General features: G+C 36.7%; 1 long non-coding RNA gene across 1 annotated transcript; it reads left to right on the forward strand.

Moving 5' to 3' along the window:
• The first annotated feature begins 310 nt into the window (after window positions 1-310).
• On the forward strand, window positions 311-12101 carry LOC139361800 (uncharacterized). Its single transcript, XR_011619442.1, has 3 exons — window positions 311-325; window positions 1006-1054; window positions 12050-12101. It is a non-coding gene; the product is annotated as an uncharacterized lncRNA (long non-coding RNA).
• The last annotated feature ends 9755 nt before the right edge of the window (window positions 12102-21856 follow it).

The following is a 21856-nucleotide window of genomic DNA, read 5'->3' on the forward strand; positions in this document are numbered from 1 at the left end:
GATTGGGTTCGAGGTGTGTCTGTGAGGGTGCTTCCAGAGGAGATTGGCATGGGAGTTGGTAGACAGAGTGGAGAAGATCTGTTTTCAATGTGGGTGGGCACCATCCAGTTGGCCAGGGGTTCAGACAGACCAAAAAGAAAGAGAAAGCGTGAATTCTCGCTTTCTGTTCTAGAGCCAGGATGGCCTCTTCTGCCCTTGGATGTCAGAACTCTGGGTTCTCTGGCTTTTGAACTCTGGGAATTGTGTCCCAGAGTTCTAAGAGTTCTGAGCTCTGAGAACCCACCAAGGCTCTCAGGCTCTCAGGCCTCCAGACTCAGACTGAGAGGTCACTATGGGCTTCCTTGGTTTTGTGGCCTTCAGACTTAGACTAAACCACACTACTGTCTTCCCTGCTTCTGAGGCCTTTCGACTGGGGCCAAGCCATGTGCCTGTCTTCCTTTATTTTCCAGTTTGCAGACAGCTTATTGTGGAACTTCTTAGTCACCACAATTAAATGAGCCAATTTCCCTAATAAATCTCTTCCCATATAGCTCTCTTTCTCTCTCTATATATATACACATATATATCCTATTGGTTCTCTTTGGAGAACCCTGACTAAAATGACAGCCAATTATTTTTCAAAGAGATTAAACATTACAAAAATATATTTTTATATTCACCATCCTTTTGCTCCTCTCAGTGTTCTCCATTTATTTATGTCAATATAAATTTCTGTCAGAAATTTTACTCTGTCTGAAGAACACCTTTTAAATTCTTTTCTTGTAGTGCAGATCTGCTGTCACTAAACTATCCCAGCTTCTGTTTTTTGAAAGCTAATTCTTTTACCTTTATTTAGAAAGATGTATTTCCTGGGTGCAGAATTATGTGTTGACATATATATTTTTTTCAGTTCAAGAAACATTTTGCTTTATTATCTTGCAGCTTGCATAGTTTCTGATGAATTAACCTTCTGACATCCTTTTATTTGTTTCTCTGTTACAATTCTTTTTACTCGCTGCCCTCAAGATCTTCTCGTTATCTTCAGTTTTCAGTCATTGTACTATAATGTGCCAAGGTAGGTTTTTCTCGTATTTATTTTGCTGAGATTCTATGATCTTGTATATGTGGTTATTGCTTTTCTTTAGTTTCAGAATCTTGTTGGCAATTTTCTTTTCAAGTATTTCTTCTGCTCCTTTATTTTTTGTCCTTCTGGGACCCCAATTTTATGTTTTTTTATATCATGTAATATTTTTCCATAACTCTGAGTTGTTCTTTTCTCTTCATCTCCCTCTTCACTTCTCAATCTCTTTCCTTATTATGTATCTACTGATCTATCTTTAAGTTCACTATACTTTATTGTGTCTAATCTGCTGATAAAATTTCATTAGAGGAGTCCTTTACCTCTGATATCATGATACCTAGAATTTTCATGTGGCTTTGTTTACAGTTCCCATCTCTGTACTGAAATTACCTCTCTGTTCATACGTGTTGTCGTCCCCCAACTAGATGTTTTAACGTGTCCTTTACAGTTATTTTAACAATTCTGTCTCATAGTTCCAATATTTGGGTAGTTTCTTGGTTTGATTCTGCTGTTTTTTTTGTAAGAATGAGTAATTTTTCTTCTTCTCCTTCTTTTTTTTTCTTTTTGGTGTGTGTTTCATAGTTATTGACTGAATGCCACTTTTTTTTTTTTGTAAAAAAAAGAAAAAAGATAGAACAGAGGATATAGCATTTGCCTGGAAATCAGCATCCTTTGCAAGTGGCAGTTTTCTGTTGCTTTTTGTTTTTAACTTTCAAGTTCAGGCATCTATGTGTAGAATGTGCAGGTTTGTTACATAGGTAACCATGTGTCATGGGGGTTTATTGTACAGATTATTTCATCACACAGATATTAAGCCTAGTATCCATAGGTTATTTTTTCTGAGACTCTTTCTCCTCCTACTTTCTGCCCTCTGGTAGGCCCCAGCGTGCGTTGTTCCTCTGGTAGGCCCCAGCATGCGTTGCTCCCCTTCATGTGTCCATGCCTTCTCATTGTTCAGCTCCCACTTAGACATGAGAACATGTAGTATTTGGTTTTCTGTTCCTGCGTTAGTTTGCTAAGGATAATGGCCTCCAGCTCCATTCATGTCGCTGCAAAGGACATGACCTTGTCCCTTTTTATGGCTGCATAGTATTCCATGTTGTGTATGTACCACATTTTCTTTATCCAGTCTATCATTGATGGGCATTTAGGTTGATTCTATGTCTTTACTATTGTGAATAGTGCTGTTGTTGCTTCTTAATCACTTGTTCTGAGGCCCATGGTAGTGATGCAAAAGTTTCTCAGTAAAGTCTTGGTCTTAGGCTGTCACTGTATACTTGGACTTAAGGATTAACACATTGTCAACATTTTTGCACATTCTTTCTCCTCTTCATGCCCTATAGCAGCTGAACTCTGTTTTGCATCATGGAAGGCCTTGCACAGGAACAAATTTTCTACCCCTTTCCTAGCATAAGTGGCACTCTGCTTTGTATCTACGCAGAATCGAGGCAGTTTCCTATCACTCTGCAGTAGCAGAGGCTTTTCCTTCTATTCCTTCTTCACAGGCAGCATACCTTCGGGTGGGACCAGTAGCAGGAGATCTTTCGGCGATTTCCTCAGTTGCAATTGGCTCTTGCTTATACTCCTCCCTCAAAAGCAGCAAATATTTCCCTTGTTCCCGTGTGGTTGAAATGATTTCCTGCCTTTCCACAACAGTCTATGCTTTTGATTTTTTTTGAGAGAAGAGACTGGAAAGCAGGTGAGATTTTGTGCCTGTGTCCCACTGAAAAAACCTTTCTCTGGCCTTTGGCTCTGCCCTTAACCTTTCTTATGAACTTCTGTAGATTCTGGAAAACTGCTGGTGAGTAGGAGCAAACTTCTGAGGCTTATAGGCATTGTAAACTTTCATGCTAGCCATGCTTCACTCTTATATAATCATTATAATTTCAGCAGTTTTTTTCTTACCCATTTTTCATGGTTACTATCTCTTCTTTCCACATTGTGTGAAAAGAAAACTTCCTATGTTATATCACTGCTTACAGGGACTCGCTAACCTTGAAATTTGATTCATGTAGTTGGCTTGCAATCTCAACTCTCTGATGGGCTCAAGAATAGTTATGATGATAGAGAGAGTCCTGCTCTTTTTTTCTTATTAGAGTAGTAACATTGTTCTTTTGTAGCTTTCCATATCCAAGGCATAGTGAAATTTACCATGTTCTGTTCTTGAAATAAGTTTTCAGTATAAATCATATCTCATTTTGTATGCTGTGCTCTATAAAATTTTAGTTATATCCTTATTTGACAAATTTCATCATGCCTTGAATATTTTAAAGATATGTATAAATAATATTCATAGGATAACTTTTTAAAATAACTTTATCATTTGTGCAAATGTGTGTTTTTAAATGTATTGCTTTCCTTCAAAGTGAAGAACATTCACCCAAGAATTCCCATTCATGGTCAATTCAATAGTTATTGAGCAGTATGTGCCAGGGATTATGCTAGGAACTTTTATAGTATTTTTTTAAATACATGTCAGCCACTGAATGAAATTTTGTTTTGTATTATATATTTTGATTATTTGTGTTTGTTAGGAGAAAAGAAGCACATGAATGACCACTGATGCACTTAACTGTGAATAATGAGAAACTGCATTCTAGGATCCTATCGTGTGTCTATAAAAATCCTTTTTTTAAAATTCAAAAGAAGATCAGTTTATTTTGTATTGCTTCTTAAGAGTAAGGAGTGAATAATTTGAAAGCTGATAATTAATAAAGTTTGAACTACCTGGATTTTAATGACCTCTAGTGGAGCTGTTCCGTTTATTAATGTGAGTACTTGATATCTGATTTTATTGTTATTTTTAATGAAAAAAATGGTTTTTACCCCACAAGCTCCTGTGTTAACTGTTATGACAGGTTACACTAATAATGACTCAGATTTTATCTTCAATAAGCCTCTTTCTGGAAATGACTTATCTTCAATAAGCCTCTTTCTGGAAATGACTAAAATAGATACATTAAAAATTCAAAAAAGAAAGTTTTATAACAACAGTACTGTTAATTAGCTATATAGATTCAGAGAAAGGAACGATAACCGGAAAGCAAAAAAAGTTTTGTGGAGGTGGTGGCACTTGAGCTCCACTTGAAGGCTGGACAGTATTGGGACTGTGTAAGAATGGGTGAGGCAGGAGAGGTGGGAGATGTTTAAAAAGACGAAAGTGCTTGGCCTATTAGCAAGGCAAGCTGTAAGGCAATTTTAATAACCTAAGCTGGAAAATTGTGTTGTACTTAAATGATGGAGAATTTTGTATATTAGGCTAAATTTTTTGGAATTAATGTCATAGGCTATTGGAGATTTTGGAGCACAGAAATAATACAATGAGGGTTCAGTTTCAGGATAATTAACTTTGGTAGCAATGTGGACTGAAGGGAGGAGAGATTGGAAGTGTTGGGAACAGTTGGTGGCTGTATATACATCTCAAGAAAGAGGTGATCAAAGTTTGACTATCATAAGGTGAGTGAAGTGGGAGAAGCAAATATAAAAATATTTTAGAAATAGAATCTGGCAATTAGTATTTGCTTAATACAAACTAAAAAAAATAGTGTTCTGTCAGGTGTTGTGACTAATGCACAATGATTCAGAAGAATCAAGGAGCTGATGATATGCTGCATCACACATTTGTACATAAACATAATACAAAGCAGAATATGATTAGAAAGTTTAAAAGGTTACATAGAACTATAAGGATGCAAGATGGAGAAGACTCATCTATCTCATCTTCCTTCAAATTCCCATTGGAAAAATATATAAATTAAGAAAAATAATAAAGCCAAAATTACTAAAAAAAAAAAAAAGAAAGAAAGAAAGAAAAGAAACCAGAAGACAGTAGAAATCTTGGAAAATAGAATTTGGAATACAGAACTAGTAGGGAAAACCATTCAGGAAACACAATAACCTGAAGCGTTAGAGGTGTGAGCTATTATTTCCAAGGTTGCCCAAGAGGAAAACCTAAAGCTGTCACCTTTATCATTTATGAGTGAGTCCTGTTAAGGAAATAGGCGTACACAACTCTAAATGAAATATGTGCCATCTATCTATTCCCATTAACAGCCCTTGATGCATCAGTATGAACAAACTCTTGGGGAATATTCATAGCATAAACAAGAATATTCAAGTAATTGCTTGGAAGAGGTAGGAGAGAACTTAAAATCATCTGGGAGATTTGAGAATGTATTTCACTAGTAAAACTAGAAAAGACTGCAATGAGAATGAAGCAGAAAATAATAAAGAGTTCTTTGAAAATAAAAATTTGGTTACCAATATTAAAAATACAGTTAATAAGTAGATACAATAATAGACTGATTAGTGCTAATGACCAAACTGGTAATCTGGAAGTTAAAATCAAGAAAATCTCTCATAACATAGGTGAAAATGTTCTTCATTTAACTGTTATTCTTTTCTTTTTTTTTTTTTTTTTTTTTTTTTTTTTTTTTTTTGAGACGGAGTCTCGCTCTGTCTCCCAGGCTGGAGTGCAGTGGCCGGATCTCAGCTCACTGCAAGCTCCGCCTCCCGGGTTCACGCCATTCTCCTGCCTCAGCCTCCCGAGTAGCTGGGACTACAGGCGCCTGCCACCTCGCCCGGCTAAGTTTTTGTATTTTTAGTAGAGACGGGGTTTCACTGTGTTACCCAGGATGGTCTCGATCTCCTGACCTCGTGATCCGCCCGTCTCGGCCTCCCAAAGTGCTGGGATTACAGGCTTGAGCCACCGCGCCCGGCCCCTGTTATTCTTTTCAAATATAAATTGACTTTTCAGCGTTGTCAAATCGAACAGTAATTTCATGTAATTCGAAATTATTTTTAAAATTAGAAAGTTTTATTCTCTCTCATGGCTTACATAAATATGTATTTCTTTCTAAAAATTTGAACTTTATTTATTTGTTTTCCCATTAATTTACCAGCCACCTGGCATTTATTTTGATTAGGTATATATTGAAACTCTAAAATGCATTTTCCCAAGTAACTAACAAATTGCTCTAGGACCACATTTAAATATTTTTATATGAGTTTGTTTCAAATTATTATTAATAATGATAATGTCTACAATTAGACACTTATATTTAAAAACTTAAGAAAGAATTAATGTTGGAAATGAAATCTTCCACCTATTCACGTTCTCCAATTTTTCATCTTTCTTTTGCACCACAACCATTCTTACCTTTTTCATTTGCATGTTTTCATTGAATTGTATGCAAATTTATGCATGTACATATATATTATTTGAAATTTTAAGTTGATAGCATACTACATAAGCTGTTATGGACCTCAACTTTTTTCCACTTAAAAATGTACATCTTGGTAATAATTCCATATCAGTTTCATCTGAACTGTCTAATTTATTATAATAGCTTCATAATATCCTATCTATCCAGTCCTTTATTGACAAACATATATTCTATTTAGATTCCTTTATCATTTCAAAAAAGTCTTTAATTATAAACCTAAATATGTCACTTTGCTCACATGTGATTATAGCTATAGAAATACCTTTTAGAAGTTGAAATGCTGAGTAAAATATTGTATGGATTGTAATTTTGATTGATACTTTCAAATTGCCCTCTGTAAGGGAATACTGGTTTACTTTCCCCTGTTACTGTTTATTCCCTGAGTAACAAAACTTTCGATCTTCATCTGTCAAAACAAAATAAAATATCTTGTTTTATTTTGCATTTATTTTACTATGAATGAGATTTTAACATCTTTACATATATTCAAAACCACTCTTATGTTTTGTGGGAATTTTTTTCTATATTTTTCAAGAATTATCCTTTTATTTTCTTTTTTAATTTTTATTATACTTTAAGTTCTAGGGTACATGTGCACAACTTGCAGGTTTGTTACATACGTATACGTGTACCATGTTGGTGTACTGCACCCATTAACTTGTCATTTATATTAGGTATATCTCCTAATGCTATCCCTTCCCTTCCCCCCACCCTACAACAGGCCCCGGTGTGTGATGTTCCCCGTCCTGTGTCCAAGTGTTCTCATTGTTCAGTTCCCACCTATGAGTGAGAACATGCTGTGTTTGGTTTTCTGTTCTTGTGATAGTTTGCTGAGAATGATGGTTTCCAGCTGCATCCATGTCCCTACAAAGGACATGTGAATTCATCCTTTTTTATGGTTGCAAAGTATTCCATGGTGTATATGTGCCACATTTGCTTAATCCAGTCTGTCATTGATGGACATTTGGGTTGGTTCCAAGTCTTTGCTACCGTGAATAGTGCCACAATAAACATACGTGTGCATGTGTCTTTATAGCAGCATGATTTATAATTCTTTGTGCATTTACCCAGTAATGGGATGGCTGGGTCAAATGGTATTTCTAGTTCTAGATCCTTGAGGAATCTCCACACTGTATTCCACAATGGTTGAACTAGTTAACAGTCCCACCAGCAGTGTAAAAGTGTTCCTATTTCTCCACATCCTCTCCAGCACCTGTTGTTTCCTGACTTTTTAATGATTGCCATTCTAACTGGCGTGAGATGGTATCTCATTGTGGGTTTGATTTGCATTTCTCTGACGGTGAGTGATGATGAGCATTTTTCATGTGTCTATTGGCTGCATAAATGTCTTCTTTTGAGAAGTGTCTATTCATATCCTTCATCCAATTTTTGATGGGGTTGTTTATTTTTTTCCTGTAAATTTGTTTGAGTTCTTTGTAGATTCTGGATATTAGCCCTTTGTCAGATGAGTAGATTGCAAATTTTTCTCCCATTCTATAGGTTGCCTGTTCACTCTGCTAGTAGTTTCTTTTGCTATGCAGAAGCTCTTTAGTTTAATTAGATCCCATTTGCTAATTTTGGCTTTTGTTGCCATTGCTTTTGGTGTTTTAGACATGAAATCCTTGCCCATGCCTGTGTCCTGAATGGTATTGCCTAGGTTTTCTTCTAGGGTTTTTATGGTTTTAGGTCTAACATTTAAGTCTCTAATCCATCTTGAATTAATTTCCGTATAGGTGTAAGGAAGGGATCCAGTTTCAGCTTTCTACATATGCCTAGCCAGTTTTCCCAGAACCATTTATTAAATAGAGAATCCTTTCCCCATTTCTCGTTTTTGTCAGATTTGTCAAAGATCAGATGGTTGTAGTTGTGTGGTATTATTTCTGAGACTTCAGTTCTGTTCCATTGTTCTATATCTCTGTTTTGGTAGCAGTACCATGCTGTTTTGGTTACTGTAGCCTTGTAGTATAGTTTGAAGTCAGATAGCATAATGCCTCCAGCTTTGTTCTTTTGGCTTAGGATTGTCTTGGCAATGCAGGCTCTTTTTTGGTTCCATATGAACTTTAAAGTAGTTTTTTCCAATTCTGTGAAGAAAGTCATTGGTAGCTTAATGGGGATGGCATTGAATCTATAAATTACCTTGGACAATGTGGCCATTTTCATGATATTGATTCTTCCTAGCCATGAGTATGGAATGTTCTTCCATTTGTTTGTGTCCTCTTTTATTTCATTGAACAGTGGTTTGTAGTGCTCCTTGAAGAGGTCCTTCACATCCCTTGTAAGTTGGATTCCTAGGTGTTTTATTCTATTTGAAGCAATTGTGAATGGGAGTTCACTCATGATTTTGCTCTCTGTCTGTTATTGGTGTACAAGAATGCTTGTGATTTTTGCACATTAATTTTGTATCCTGAGACTTTGCTGAAGTTGCTTATCAGCTTAAGGAGATTTTGGGCTGATATGATGGTGTTTTCTAAATACACAATTATGTCATCTGCAAACAGGGACAATTTGACTTCCTCTTTTCCTAATTTAATACCTTTTATTTCTTTCTCCTGCCTGATTGTCCTGGCCAGAACTTCCAACATTATGTTGAATAGGAGTGGTGAGAGAGGGCATCCCTGTCTTGTGCCAGTTTTCAAAGGGAATTTTTCCAGTTTTTGCCCATTCAGTATGATATTGGCTGTGGGTTTGTCATAAATAGTTCTTATTATTTTGAGATATGTTCCATCAATACCGAATATATTGAGAGTTTTTGGCATGAAGGGCTGTTTAATTTTGTCAAAGGCCTTCTCTGCATCTATTGAGATAATCATGTGGTTTTTGTCTTTGGTTCTGTTTATATGATGGATTACATTTATTGATTTGCCTATATTGAACCAACCTTGCACCCCAGGGATGAAGCCTACTTGATCATGGTGGATAAGCTTTTTGATGTGCTGCTGGATTTGGTTTGCCAGTATTTTATTGAGAATTTTTGCATCGATGTTCATCAGGCATATTGGTATAAAATTCTCTTCTTTTGTTATGTCTCTGCTAGGCTTTGGTATCAGGATGATGTTGGCCTCATAAAATGAGTTAGGGATGATTCCTTCTTTTTCTATTGATTGAAATAGTTGTAGAAGGAATGGTACCAGATCCTCCTTGTACCTCTGGTAGGATTCGGCTGTGAATCCGTCTGGTCCTGGACTTTTTTTGGTTGGTAGGCTATTAATTATTGCCTCAATTTCAGAGCCTGTTATTGGTCTATTCAGGGATTCAACTTCTTCCTGGTATAGTCCTGGGAGAGTGTAAGTGTCCAGGAATTTATCCATTTCTTCTAGGTTTTCTAGTTTACTTGCATACAGGTGTTTATAGTATTCTCTGATGGTGGTTTGTATTTCTGTGGGGTTGGTGGTGATATCCCCTTTATAATTTTTTATTGCATCTATTTGATTCTTCTCTCTTTTCTTCTTTATTAGTCTTGCTAGTGGTCTATCAATTTTGTTGATCTTTTCAAAAAACCAGCTCCTGGATTCATTGATTTTTTGGAGGGTTTTTTGTGTCTCTGTCTCCTTCAGTTCTGCTCTGATCTTAGTTATTTCTTGCCTTCTGCTAGCTTTTGAATGTGTTTGCTCTTGCTTCTCTAGTTCTTTTAATTCTGATGTTAGGGTGTCAATTTTAGATCTTTCCTGCTTTCTCTTGTGGGCATTTAGTGCTACACACTGCTTTAAATGTGTCCCAGAGATTCTGGTGTGTTGTATCTTTATTCTCATTGGTTTCAAGGACCATCTTTATTTCTGCCTTCGTTTCATTATGTATCCAGTAGTCATTCAGGAACAGGTTGTTCAGTGTCCATGTAGTTGAGCAGTTTTGAGTGAGTTTCTTAATCCTGAGTTCTAGTTTGATTGCACTGTGGTCTGAGAGACAGTTTGTTATAATTTCTGTTCTTTTACATTTGCTGAGGAGTGCTTTACTTCCAACTATGTGGTCAATTTTGGAATAAGTGAGATGTGGTGCTGAGAAGAATGTATATTCTGTTGATTTGGGGTGGAGAGTACTGTAGATGTCAATTAGGTCCACTTGGTGCAGAGCTGAGTTCAATTCCTGGATATCCTTGTTAACTTTCTGTCTCGTTGATCTGTCTAATGTTGACAGTGGGGTGTTAAAGTCTCCCATTATTATTGTGTGCAATTCTAAGTCACCTTGTAAGTCTCTAAGGACTTGCTTTATGAATCTGGGTGCTCCTGTATTGGGTACATATATATTTAGGATAGTTAGCTCTTCTTGTTGAATTGATCCCTTTACCATTATGTAATTGCCTTCTTTGTCTCTTTTAATCTTTATTGGCTTAAAGTCTGTTTTATCAGATACTAGGATTGCAACCCCTGCCTTTTTTTGTTTTCCATTTGCTTGGTAGATCTTCCTCCATCCCTTATTTTGAACCCCTGTGTGTCTCTGCACGTGAGATGAGTCTCCTGAATACAGCACACTGATATGTCTTGACTCTTTATCCAGTTTGCCAGTCTGTGTCTTTTATTTGGACCATTTAGCCCATTTACATTTAAGGTTAATATTGTTATGTGTGAATTTGTTCCTGTCATTATGATGTTAGCTGGTTATTTTGCTTGTTAGTTGATGCAGTTTCTTCCTGGCATCCATGGTCTTTACATTTTGGCATGTTTTTGCAGTGGCTGGTACTGATTGTTCCTTTCCATGTTTAGTGCTTCCTTCAGGATCTCTTGTAGTGCAGGACTGGTGGTGACAAAATCTCTAAGCATTCGCTTGTCTGTAAAGGATTTTATTTCTCCTTCACTTAGGAAACTTAGTTTGGCTGGATATGAAATTCTGGAGTTGAAAATTCTTTTCTTTAAGAATGTTGAATATTCTTAAAGATAAGCCACTGTCTTCTGGCTTGTAGAGTTTCTGCTGAGAGATCTGCTGTTAGTCTGATGGGCTTCCCTTTGTGGATAACCCGACCTTTCTCTCTGGCTGCCCTTAACATTTTTTCCTTCATTTCAACTTTGGTCAATCTGACAATTATGTGTCTTGGAGTTGCTCTTCTCGAGGAGTATCTTTGTGGCGTTCTCTGTGTTTCCTGAATTTGAATGTCGGCCTGCCTTGCTAGATTGGGGGAGTTCTCCTGGATGATATCCTGCAGAGTGTTTTCCAACTTGGTTCCATTCTCTCCATCACTTTCAGGTACACCAATCAGATGTAGATTTGGTCTTTTCACATAGTCCCATATTTCTTGGGGGCTTTGTTTGTTTCTTTTTACTCTTTTTTTTCTCTAAACTTCTCTTCTTGCTTCATTTCACTCATTTGATCTTCAGTCACTGATACCCTTTCTTCCAGTTTATTGAAGCTTGTTCATTTGTCACGTAGTTCTCGTGCCATGGTTTTCAATTCTATCAGGTCATTTAAGGACTTCCCTACATTGGTTATTCTATTTAGCCATTCGTCTAATCTTTTTTCAAGGTTTTTAGCTTCTTTGTGATGGGTTCAAACTTCCTCCTTTAGCTCGGAGAAGTTTGATCATCTGAAGTCTTCTCTCAACTCGTCAGAGTCATTCTCAGTCCAGCTTTGTTCCGTTGCTGGCGAGGAGTTGCATTCCTTTGGAGGGGGTGAGGTGCTCTGATTTTTAGAATTTTCAGTTTTTCTGTTCTGTTTTTTCCCCATCTTTGTGGTTTTATCTACCTTTGGTCTTTGTTGATGGTGACGTACAGATGGGGTTTTGGTGTGGATGTCCTTTCTGTTTGTTAGTTTTCCTTCTAACAGTCAGGACCCTCAGCTGCAGGTCTGTTGGAGTTTGCTGGAGGTCCACTCCAGACCCTGTTTGCCTGGGTATCAGCAGCAGAGGCTGCAGAAGAGTGAATATTGCTGAACAGGAAATGTTGCTGCCTGATCGTTCCTCTGGAAGCTTCATCTCAGAGGGGTACCTGGCCATGTGAGGTGAGGTGTCAGTCTGCCCCTACTGGGGGGTGCTTCCCAGTTAGGCTACTCAGGTGTCAGGGACCCACTTGAGGAGGCAGTCAGTCCATTCTCAGATCTCAAACTCGTGGGAGAATCACTAGTCTCTTCAAAGCTGTCATACAGGGACATTTAAATCTGCAGAGGTTTCTAGGGACATTTAAATCTGCAGAGGTTTCTGCCGCCTTTTGTTTGGCTATGCCCTGTCTTCAGAGGTGTACTCTACAGAGACAGGCAGGCCTCCTTGAGCTGTGGTGGGCTCCACCCAGTTGGAGCTTCCCAGGTGCTTTGTTTACCTACTCAAGCCTCAGCAATGGCGGGTGCCTCTCCCTCAGCCTCGCTGCTGCCTTGCAGTTAGATCTCAGACTGCTGTGCTAGCAATGAGGGAGGCCCCGTGGGCGTGGGACCCTCTGAGCCAGGTGCAGGATATAATCTCCTGGTGTGCCGTTTGCTAAGACCCTTGGAAAAGCGCAGTCTTAGGGTGGAAGTGACCCGATTTTCCAGTTGCTGTGTGTTAGGGTTTCCCTTGGCTAGGAAAGGAAATTCCTTTCCCCCTTGTGTTTCCTGGGTGAGGCAATGCCTCGACCTGCTTCAGCTCTTGCTCGATGGGCTGCACCCATTGTCTTGCACCCACTCTCTGACACACCCCAGTGAGATGAACCTAGTACTTCAGTTGGAAATGCAGAAATCACCCGCCTTCTGTGTCGTTCACTCTGGGAGCTGTAGCCTGGAGCTGTTCCTATTCGGCCACCTTGGAACCGCCACCGCCCCTTTTCTTCTTTTAATTTTATTTATGCTAAGTTTTGTCAAGCAGATTTCTTGTTTATTATTGTAGCTTATTATGTCATTTTTTTTTTCTTTACTGGTTTCTGGTTTCATTGTTATACATTAGAATGTCATTTTCAATCAATAATAAAAGAAGAATTCTTCCAGTTTTTTGTTATGTATAGTTAACTTTTTAAAATTTAAACTTTGATCATATGAATATATTTTATGTATAAGGTATGATAGATTATAACTTTACTTTTTTTTACACATTTAACCAAGCACTCCTTATTGATCAAGTTATCTGTTTTCCACCTATATGGGATGCCAGCTTCATTTAACATATAGTAAATTGTGTCTTATAATGAACTATATTGTTTTCCATTTTTCTGTCTACTTAACCAATACTACATTATTAGATAAGTATAGCTGCATAATATATTTAATACGTCATAGAATTTACTGATTTTCCTTCATCAAATGTTCAATTCTCATATTAAAATAGGGTCTATTTACAGGCCTTAATTTTATACATTGATTTGTCTCTTTTTGTGCAAGTTTTACCCTGATTAAATTTTAGTAGTTTCAGATTTTTTGCAAAATTTTCTTAGGGAAACTTCCCATTGTTATTACTATTTAGTAATTTTTTTCTTAAGTTATTTCCAGCTGCTTATATTACTAAATGCACTCAAATGTTAGCTTTTCTAATTGAAGACAATTTTAATAGAATCTTAGTAGTAATTTGGCTAATACAAGGAATTTATTTGAGAAAATTTGGCATCTTTTTATATTTGTACTATCTTGTAAGAGATATATGTCCAGACCATGAGGCTAAAACTTTGCCAAATCAATCTGGATATATCAGTACACGTTTACAAGTCCTTAGTGCCATAGAGATCCAAGGAAATAGAGATTGTGAGTGCCTATAACAGCCACTCCTGAGGCTCCTTCTTGATGATTGACTTGGATTTCCCAAATGAATTCTTCTATATCCTGCAAGAACACATTCAACATTCAATATTTTTCCTATATGTGATTTATAGAAGTAAGACAGTTTTTTTTTTTTTTTTTTGATTGCTGTTTGCTTGTTTTATTTTCTAAAAAATTACAATTTGGATTTTGATATATTCTCAGCGATTGTTTCTAGCCTACTGGAGAAAAATAGAGCCAGGCAGTTAATAACAGGAGAAGCCTCAGAGCCTATTCTATCATAATTCTCTTTTTATTCGTCTTCATACGTCTCAAAGGAAATTATTAAGGAGAAGAAAATATCAGTATCTTTTTCTACATACAAACCACCTCAAATCTTAGTGACTCAAACCAACAAGCATATATTTAGCTCACAATTTTGTAGCATGGCTATTATTGTCTGGGTTCCACTGTGCAGTTCTTCTGCTGACCCTGACTAGATTCACTCATGTAACTGTAGTCAGCTGCCAGTCAAATCGGCAGTTCTTCTTCTGGGGTTGGCAGACTGTGGATTAGGGCAACAGTGGGTCACATGTGCCTTATCATTCTGCAGTCTAGCCTGAACTTTTTTCTTATGGTGCAAGTGGCAGAAGTCCCTAGAACATCAAGAGAAGAAACTGCTAGGTTTCCTAAAGCCTTGGTCTGTATTTTCCTAGTGCCAATTTCAGTGCATTCTATGGATCAAAACAAATGACATGGCCTGTCCAGATTCAAGAAACAAGGATATACACTTCACCCCTTTATGGCAGTGGCTACAAGTATTGTGGCTACATTTGCAAACTGCACAAGCAAACACAGGCCTAACTCGTAGGCAGGTAAACTGAGCACAGGTCCTAGAGGATTAAAGGGTCTGTTCTTTGTGTCTACTAGCAATGACATTATATCCTATGGGTGTATAATTTTACCCAATGACTCTGCCTCAGGAAAGCATTTTGTAGATCTGTGGTGGAGCCAAAATTCTTCATTTCTGACAAACTTTGAGGTGATAGTGATGCTGTTGGTCTGCAGAGCACACTTTCTGTAGCAAGCCACTAGAGTAGTGCTACTCAGGGTCTGGTTGGTAGATTGGCAGCATCAGTATTACTTATAGGAAATACAGGTTCTTGATTGTCTTCTCTAACCTAATGTCTCAAAATTTTTGAGAAAGGCTCCAAAATCCATATTTTAACAAACTTTCCTTAGGATTTTGATGTACACTGAGGTTTGGTAAGCACTGCACTAGAGAGTATTGGGTAGAAAATGAAGGAGTGTAATTGAGGAGGAAGAGAATCATAAGAAGTCTAAATCGCTGGACCTATGTAGTTCATGCAAGATTTGTTATCCCAAACATGAATTCAGACCTTTTGAAGAACACATATAACTACAACGAATATTTCCAAACACCAAAAGGTAGACATAAATGTAATGCTTGCCTGGGAAGAAAAGGATGAGTGATGATGGTTGGCCAATACCTGGAAAATAATTACCTGTTTCTTTATATTTTGGCAGCAGTCTAGAATTGACCATCCCTGAATTACATTTTTTTATTAATGTTCTCATAGTGAACATTGAGGGAAACCCTCTCTTGTGTATGACTGTGAGTGTAATCAATCAAAGTTCAGTCATGCTTTATTACTGTCAGCTATGATTTGTTCTTTTCATTTTCTTGTCATAGAATTTTGATAAATTCATTCAAAGTGGCCCAGAGCAGGTCAAATAATACAGCAGTACCATCATAGCTTAAATATTGTCCAATATGCCAGTCTCCAGCACAATGTCTGGCACATAGAAGGTGTTCATAGTGAACTGGAAAAATTATATAAAATTTATAGAATTCTATGATATGCACAATTTCAATTCAATCCAAAAATTAAACTATTTGTTGAGGAGTTTATGTATTCTGTTGAAACAAAGTTACTTCATTTTAGTGTAAGTGTGAAGCAGTATGATGGAAAAACAAGGAAATATTTCAATTATAGTCCAGATTTTTCCTTATACTTTGATATTTGTCTGTGCATATCCCTTCAGCTGATTGAGATATGACATCTTCAAACTATTTAGGGGTCTTTTTAAAATTAAACCACTGGGCCATATGAAATATACACACTCTATTTGTAGTTATCTGTAGTTCTTTTCAGAGTTTACAAAAAGAATGGTCTTTGATTTTTCTTATATAATTTGTATCCTATTCACCGACATTGATTTGATATTTGAATCTTGGTAAACTATTGAAGACTCTACTCACACTTAAAACAACAGTGAAGCACACCAGTTGTAATTTCTTATTGACTGTGTGATCTTAGGCAAATCAGTTACCCTCTCTAACCTTCTTGATGTTGCCTGTTATTTGATGAAGATGCCTGCAAGATATTCATGACAATCTGAATACCATATAAAAATTGTCCTTTTTATGAGTAATCAATTTGTTTTTATCCCATGGTTATGATGAGTAACTGATTTAGAGAGCTGGGTAGAAAGAGAGAGAAAAGAGACAGAAAATGTAGCTATGTCACCAACCTAATAACATCATTGACTCTCATTTTTCTCATCTTTAAATGTAGAAGATTTATTTAAATATAAGCTCCTTTCTGAAAAAACAAATTAACAGACTGTTGTTTCCAAATTTTATAATTTGATGAAAATTTAGAAAGTCGAGTATGCAGGATTTTTCTCTCTATATCTCTGCTGGCTATTATTTGGCTAATTCAAAATATCCGGGGATTAGTTTTGTAGTTATTAGGCGTTGTATAGCTATTTCCTCAATTACTCTCTATTTTCTTTCATGTTCTTGGAACAGAAAGGCTAAATGTGCATATCATTAACAGTTGTTTTCTGAAGTGTTCAGCCAATGCTGATGCTTATTCAAAATTATATCTTATGACTCTGTCTCAACTATTTTGTATGCTTCCTACACTTTATTTTTGAAATGACTGAGGGACTAAAGGGAATATTTATGAAGTAATGATATTTTAAATTTCTCAGAGTTTCAGTATTTTGCTGCTTATTTGTTGCTTGTAATTTTTAAAATATTTTTTTCAAAAGAGATAAGAAGAAACAATAATAAATTTTCTCCCCAGAAATAATACACAATATCCACCCCCTCTGGAGTATCTTTCTAATCTCATTGACTTCAGTCATATTAATTTTCAGTCTCCACAAACCAAAAAATTCTATAGAAAATCTTTACAAGTTTTCATATTAGTACATGGTGAAGTATAAGAATGACTAGAAAAATACCATATTAAAGAATCCATTCTATAAAAATTATGAAAATAAACCAAACAGGGCATATTAATTCTAGGAACCTTATTTCCATGCAATAGATCTGGAATATATATATTTGTAACTAGCATGCATTTATTTCAAAAAATGTTCTTAAGTATTCATTGGTTTTTCTTTTTTATTAAAAAGCCAGAATAGAAAAAAGTTAAGAGAAAATCCACATCTAATAGTAAGAGATGACTACATCTGGTTTCCTTGGAGTGCCATGTTTCTTCCACATTAAAGCATAGTATCAGTAAGACCAAATCTTATTCCACCATCTAATGAAGGGAAAGTACTGCCAAATCTTAATTCTGAAATTCCTACCTTTTTCTTTTTGGTCAGGCTTTCTCTCATCAAAAGCTGCTGTTGGTGGCCTGTTTAGGTACATTTTGCTAGAAGGAAAATATCGCAAGAGAAGGTGGAGAGAGAGGAAGAGAACTTAGCACCAGATCTTTTGCCATGGATCATCCTGCCTATTACACATGCCCAAGTCTGCTCTAAACAAGATAAGTGAAAATTAGCAAGGGGTAAATTTTACATCTTCACTTTGGTAACTCACAACTTATAATGCTTACAAATTCAACATGACATAAACTTGAGGAGTTAAATGTACGACTTCTGGGTATATTTTCTTTTAGTAGAATTCAGTGCTGATAACATATTATTATTGTAAAAATCATTACTGTAAAATAAAATTATGAATATATCTGGTTCCATGCATTGTCCACTGTTGACACTTTTTAAAAGAACTCATATAGAGGGATTCCCAGTCACTGTATCTTAATTAATGTAAGCTGTCAAAGTTTCAGCTTCTGGTAGATTCTATTTGATTTTTTTTAAAAAACAGACTAAATAAATTAAAAATTCAGTTTTCTATCTCATCGGAAAGAGGAGTGTTTATCATAGCTGTATATTCCTTGAGTTGTCTCAGAAATGCTTGCCATAGGGTCAGTGCTAAATTCATTCTTCTGCAGCATTCGATGCACAGAAATTCATGATTTCATGCAGTGAGGGAGACTCCTCAGATTTTTCCTGCTGGTTTAGCTTTGGGTGGGAGGTAATGCAAAGCTGAACACTCATTACAATAAAGGCACTCCTGTGTTCAGAAAGAAAGCATATTATTTCATATAGCATATTTCAAAGAGAACCTTTTATTTAGTTTCTTTTGTGTCCTCTGTGCTGACACCGTTCTATTAGCAGTTGCAGAGTAGGCGATGGCATGGGAGATCCCACATGGTGCATTGCATCACAGCATGGATGTTCTACATGGCTGTTTTCTTAGAACATTAAGCTACAGTCCTGGAATTAATTTTCTCTGAAATTTTTTTTCCTTTATTAGCCTTAAATTCTTAGTAATTTTTTAAACTTCTTTCAGTTATGCATGTTATGAATTTGATTTATTTTAGAACTTCGTTGTTTTAGATTAACATTTATATTAACTTTTTTCATTTAAGATTGTGATACGTGTAACTTTGCTTGCTGACTTTTGAAATCATGATATCTTGAGAGGGGCAGATAACTCTGTAGACCCTGAAGTAGTGATAATACCACTATGTCCACTTTTTATCCTTTGCAAAGCTAGCCAGACTCTAGAATATTGAGGCAGGAAGGGACTAGGTTCATGTAACTACAGCAGCTTCAGGTGGATGTAGGGGATTATAGGATGATAGTTTAAATAGGAGGACAAGCTTTCTTAGAATATAACATCACGGTCCGGAATGATACATTTGTTAGAAACAGATGATATTCTCAAAAGAGTAATTGAAGAGAGTTTAATAAATAAATCATTTACGTGTGTGGACAAAATTAATAGAAACTAACATGGATGGTGAAGCACTCTGGGACTAACAACCCAAGAAAATATTATCACCCTTGAGCTTGAAGGAAGAGAGAAAGGAGTCCTTATCAGAACCAAGGGCGGTGGCTGCTTGACAAGAGCTGTGGTCTTGATAAACCAAACAGTCTCTGCTGACGTCTCTCTTCCTGCTCTTTGATCTTCTATTGCCTTCCATCAACTAAATCTAACCAGAAGCTAAAAAGCAAGGAAGATTCTCAGAGCAAGGAGAAGGTGAAGAAGTGTAGAGGGTGGTTCCGGTAGGACAGAGAATCCATCACAGAAAACCTCTTTTGTCCTTCAGCATCCATTCTTTTTTTTTTTCTTTTGCTACTCTTTTTCTTCTTTCTTTCTTTCTTTCTTTCTTTCTTTCTTTCTTTCTTTCTTTCTTTCTTTCTTTCTTTCTTTCTTTCTTTCTTTCTTTCTTTCTTTCTTTCTTTCTTTCTTTCTTTCTTTCTTTCTTTCTTTCTTTCTTTATACTTTAAGTCCTAGGGTACATGTGCACAACGTGCAGGTTTGTTACATATGTATACTTGTGCCATGTTGGTGTGCTGCACCCATCAACTCGTCAGCACCCATCAACTCGTCATTTACATCAGGTATAACTCCCAATGCCATCCCTCCCTGCCCCGCCCTCTCCATAATAGGCCCTGGTGTGTGATGTTCCCCTTCCAGAGTCCAAGTGATCTCATTGTTCAGTTCCCACCTATGAGTGAGAACATGCCGTGTTTGGTTTTCTGTTCTTGCGATAGTTTGCTGAGAATGATGATTTCCAGCTGCATCCATGTCCCTACAAAGGACACGAACTCATCCTTTTTTATGGTTGCATAGTATTCCATGGTGTATATGTGCCACATTTTCTTAATCCAGTCTGTCACTGATGGACATTTGGGTTGATTCCAAGTCTTTGCTATTGTGAATAGTGCCGCAATAAACATACGTGTGCATGTGTCTTTATAGCAGCATGATTTATAATCCTTTGGGTATATACCCAGTAATGGGATGGCTGGGTCATATGGTATTTCTAGTTCTAGATCCTTGAGGAATCGCCATACTGTTTTCCACAATGGTTGAACCAGTTTACAATCCCACCAACAGTGTAAAAGTGTTCCTATTTCTCCACATCCTCTCCAGCACTTGTTGTTTCCTGACTTTTTAATGATCGCCATTCTAACTGGTGTGAGATGGTATCTCATTGTGGTTTTGATTTGCATTTCTCTGATGGCCAGTGATGATGAGCATTTTTTTCATGTGCCTGTTGGCTGTATGCATGTCTTCTTTTGAGAAATGTCTATTCATATCCTTTGCCCACTTTTTGGTGGGGTTGTTTTTTTTCTCATAAATTTGTTTGAATTCTTTGTAGGTTCTGGATATTAGCCATTTGTTTTCTGAATGAAAATTCTGTGTCCCTTACACAGGAAACAGAAATTCTAATCAGCAACTATATCATTATGCAGTAATGTCAATTCAGTCATACTTCCCCTCAAAACATAACACATTAACCATCACATGTGTGCTTCATAACCCTTACTATCTATCAGCACTGTGACTGAGGCTTTTATCATTTTGAGAGACACAACTCCCAGAATATAAATTATTGATGGTTCTGTTTTTATTCGATTGTTTCTATTGATCAGGGATATGGGTAACGGAGAACTAAGGAGTGATCTAGTGAGTTCTCAAGTTTTAGCCATAATCCTCATTGCCTTCATTATGAGACAGCAAGCCAATTTCCACTTGGTAATTGAGATCAATCACCCATTCAGTAGAATGTTGTCTTTCTCTCCCTCCTGGTTTAATGAGGAGTATGAAATGGCCAGCTTCCAGCCTCAGCTTCCATTTAATACAAAACTGTGCTCCCCTAGTGGAACCACGTCTCCCTTAAGCACAGGACCACCAAATTCACCAAGTTCCATATTTCAGGGACCAGAAGCATACATTTCTTAAGTGAATTATTTTGGGTAATAATAAGAAGGGTCATCCCATCTCTACCTTTTAGGTTCTATACAGGTTAAATATTTAGATTTCATCTTTAAAATGTATACACCTAAGAAGCCTCACAGGATGGTTTGTTGGATGTATAACTAATGAGCCCTTAAACAACCATTCTACCTTTATATTATTATTATTATTTATATATATTTAAGGAGTTCAAATGCAATTTTGTTACATGCATATATTATGTAGCTGCGAAATCTTGGTTTTTAGTATATCCATCATCTGAATAATGTATATTGTAACCATCAAATAATTTCTTGTAACCCTTTGTCCTTCCTCCACCACATCCTTTGGAAGCTCCAATGTTTATCACTCCACACTACATGCCCTTGTGTACACATTATTCAGCTCCAACTTATAAGTGACAACATATGGCATTTGACCTCTGTTTCTGAGTTGTTTCACTTAAGATAATGGCCACTAGTTTCATCCATGTTTCTACTAAAGACATGATTTCATTGATTTTTAATGGGTGGATAGTATTTCATTCTTTATCCAATCATCTGTCAATTGACAATTAGGTTGATTCCATGTCTATGTTATTACAAATCTGACCAGGTGTGGTGACTTATGCCTATAATCACAGCACTTTGGGAGGCCAAGGTGGGAGGATCACTTGAGCCTAGAGGTTTGAGACCAGCCTGGGAAACACAGTGAGACCCAACATCTAAAAAAAATAATAAATAATTAACTGGGCATGGTGGCTTGTGCTTGTAGTCCCAGCTACATGGAGGCTGAGTAGGAGGATCATATGAGTCCAGAAAATTGAAGCTACAGTAAGCGATGATAGTACCATTGCACTCCAGTCTGGGCAACACA

This window comes from Macaca nemestrina, chromosome 2, assembly GCF_043159975.1.
Source record: "Macaca nemestrina isolate mMacNem1 chromosome 2, mMacNem.hap1, whole genome shotgun sequence".
NCBI classification, from domain to species: domain Eukaryota; kingdom Metazoa; phylum Chordata; class Mammalia; order Primates; family Cercopithecidae; genus Macaca; species Macaca nemestrina.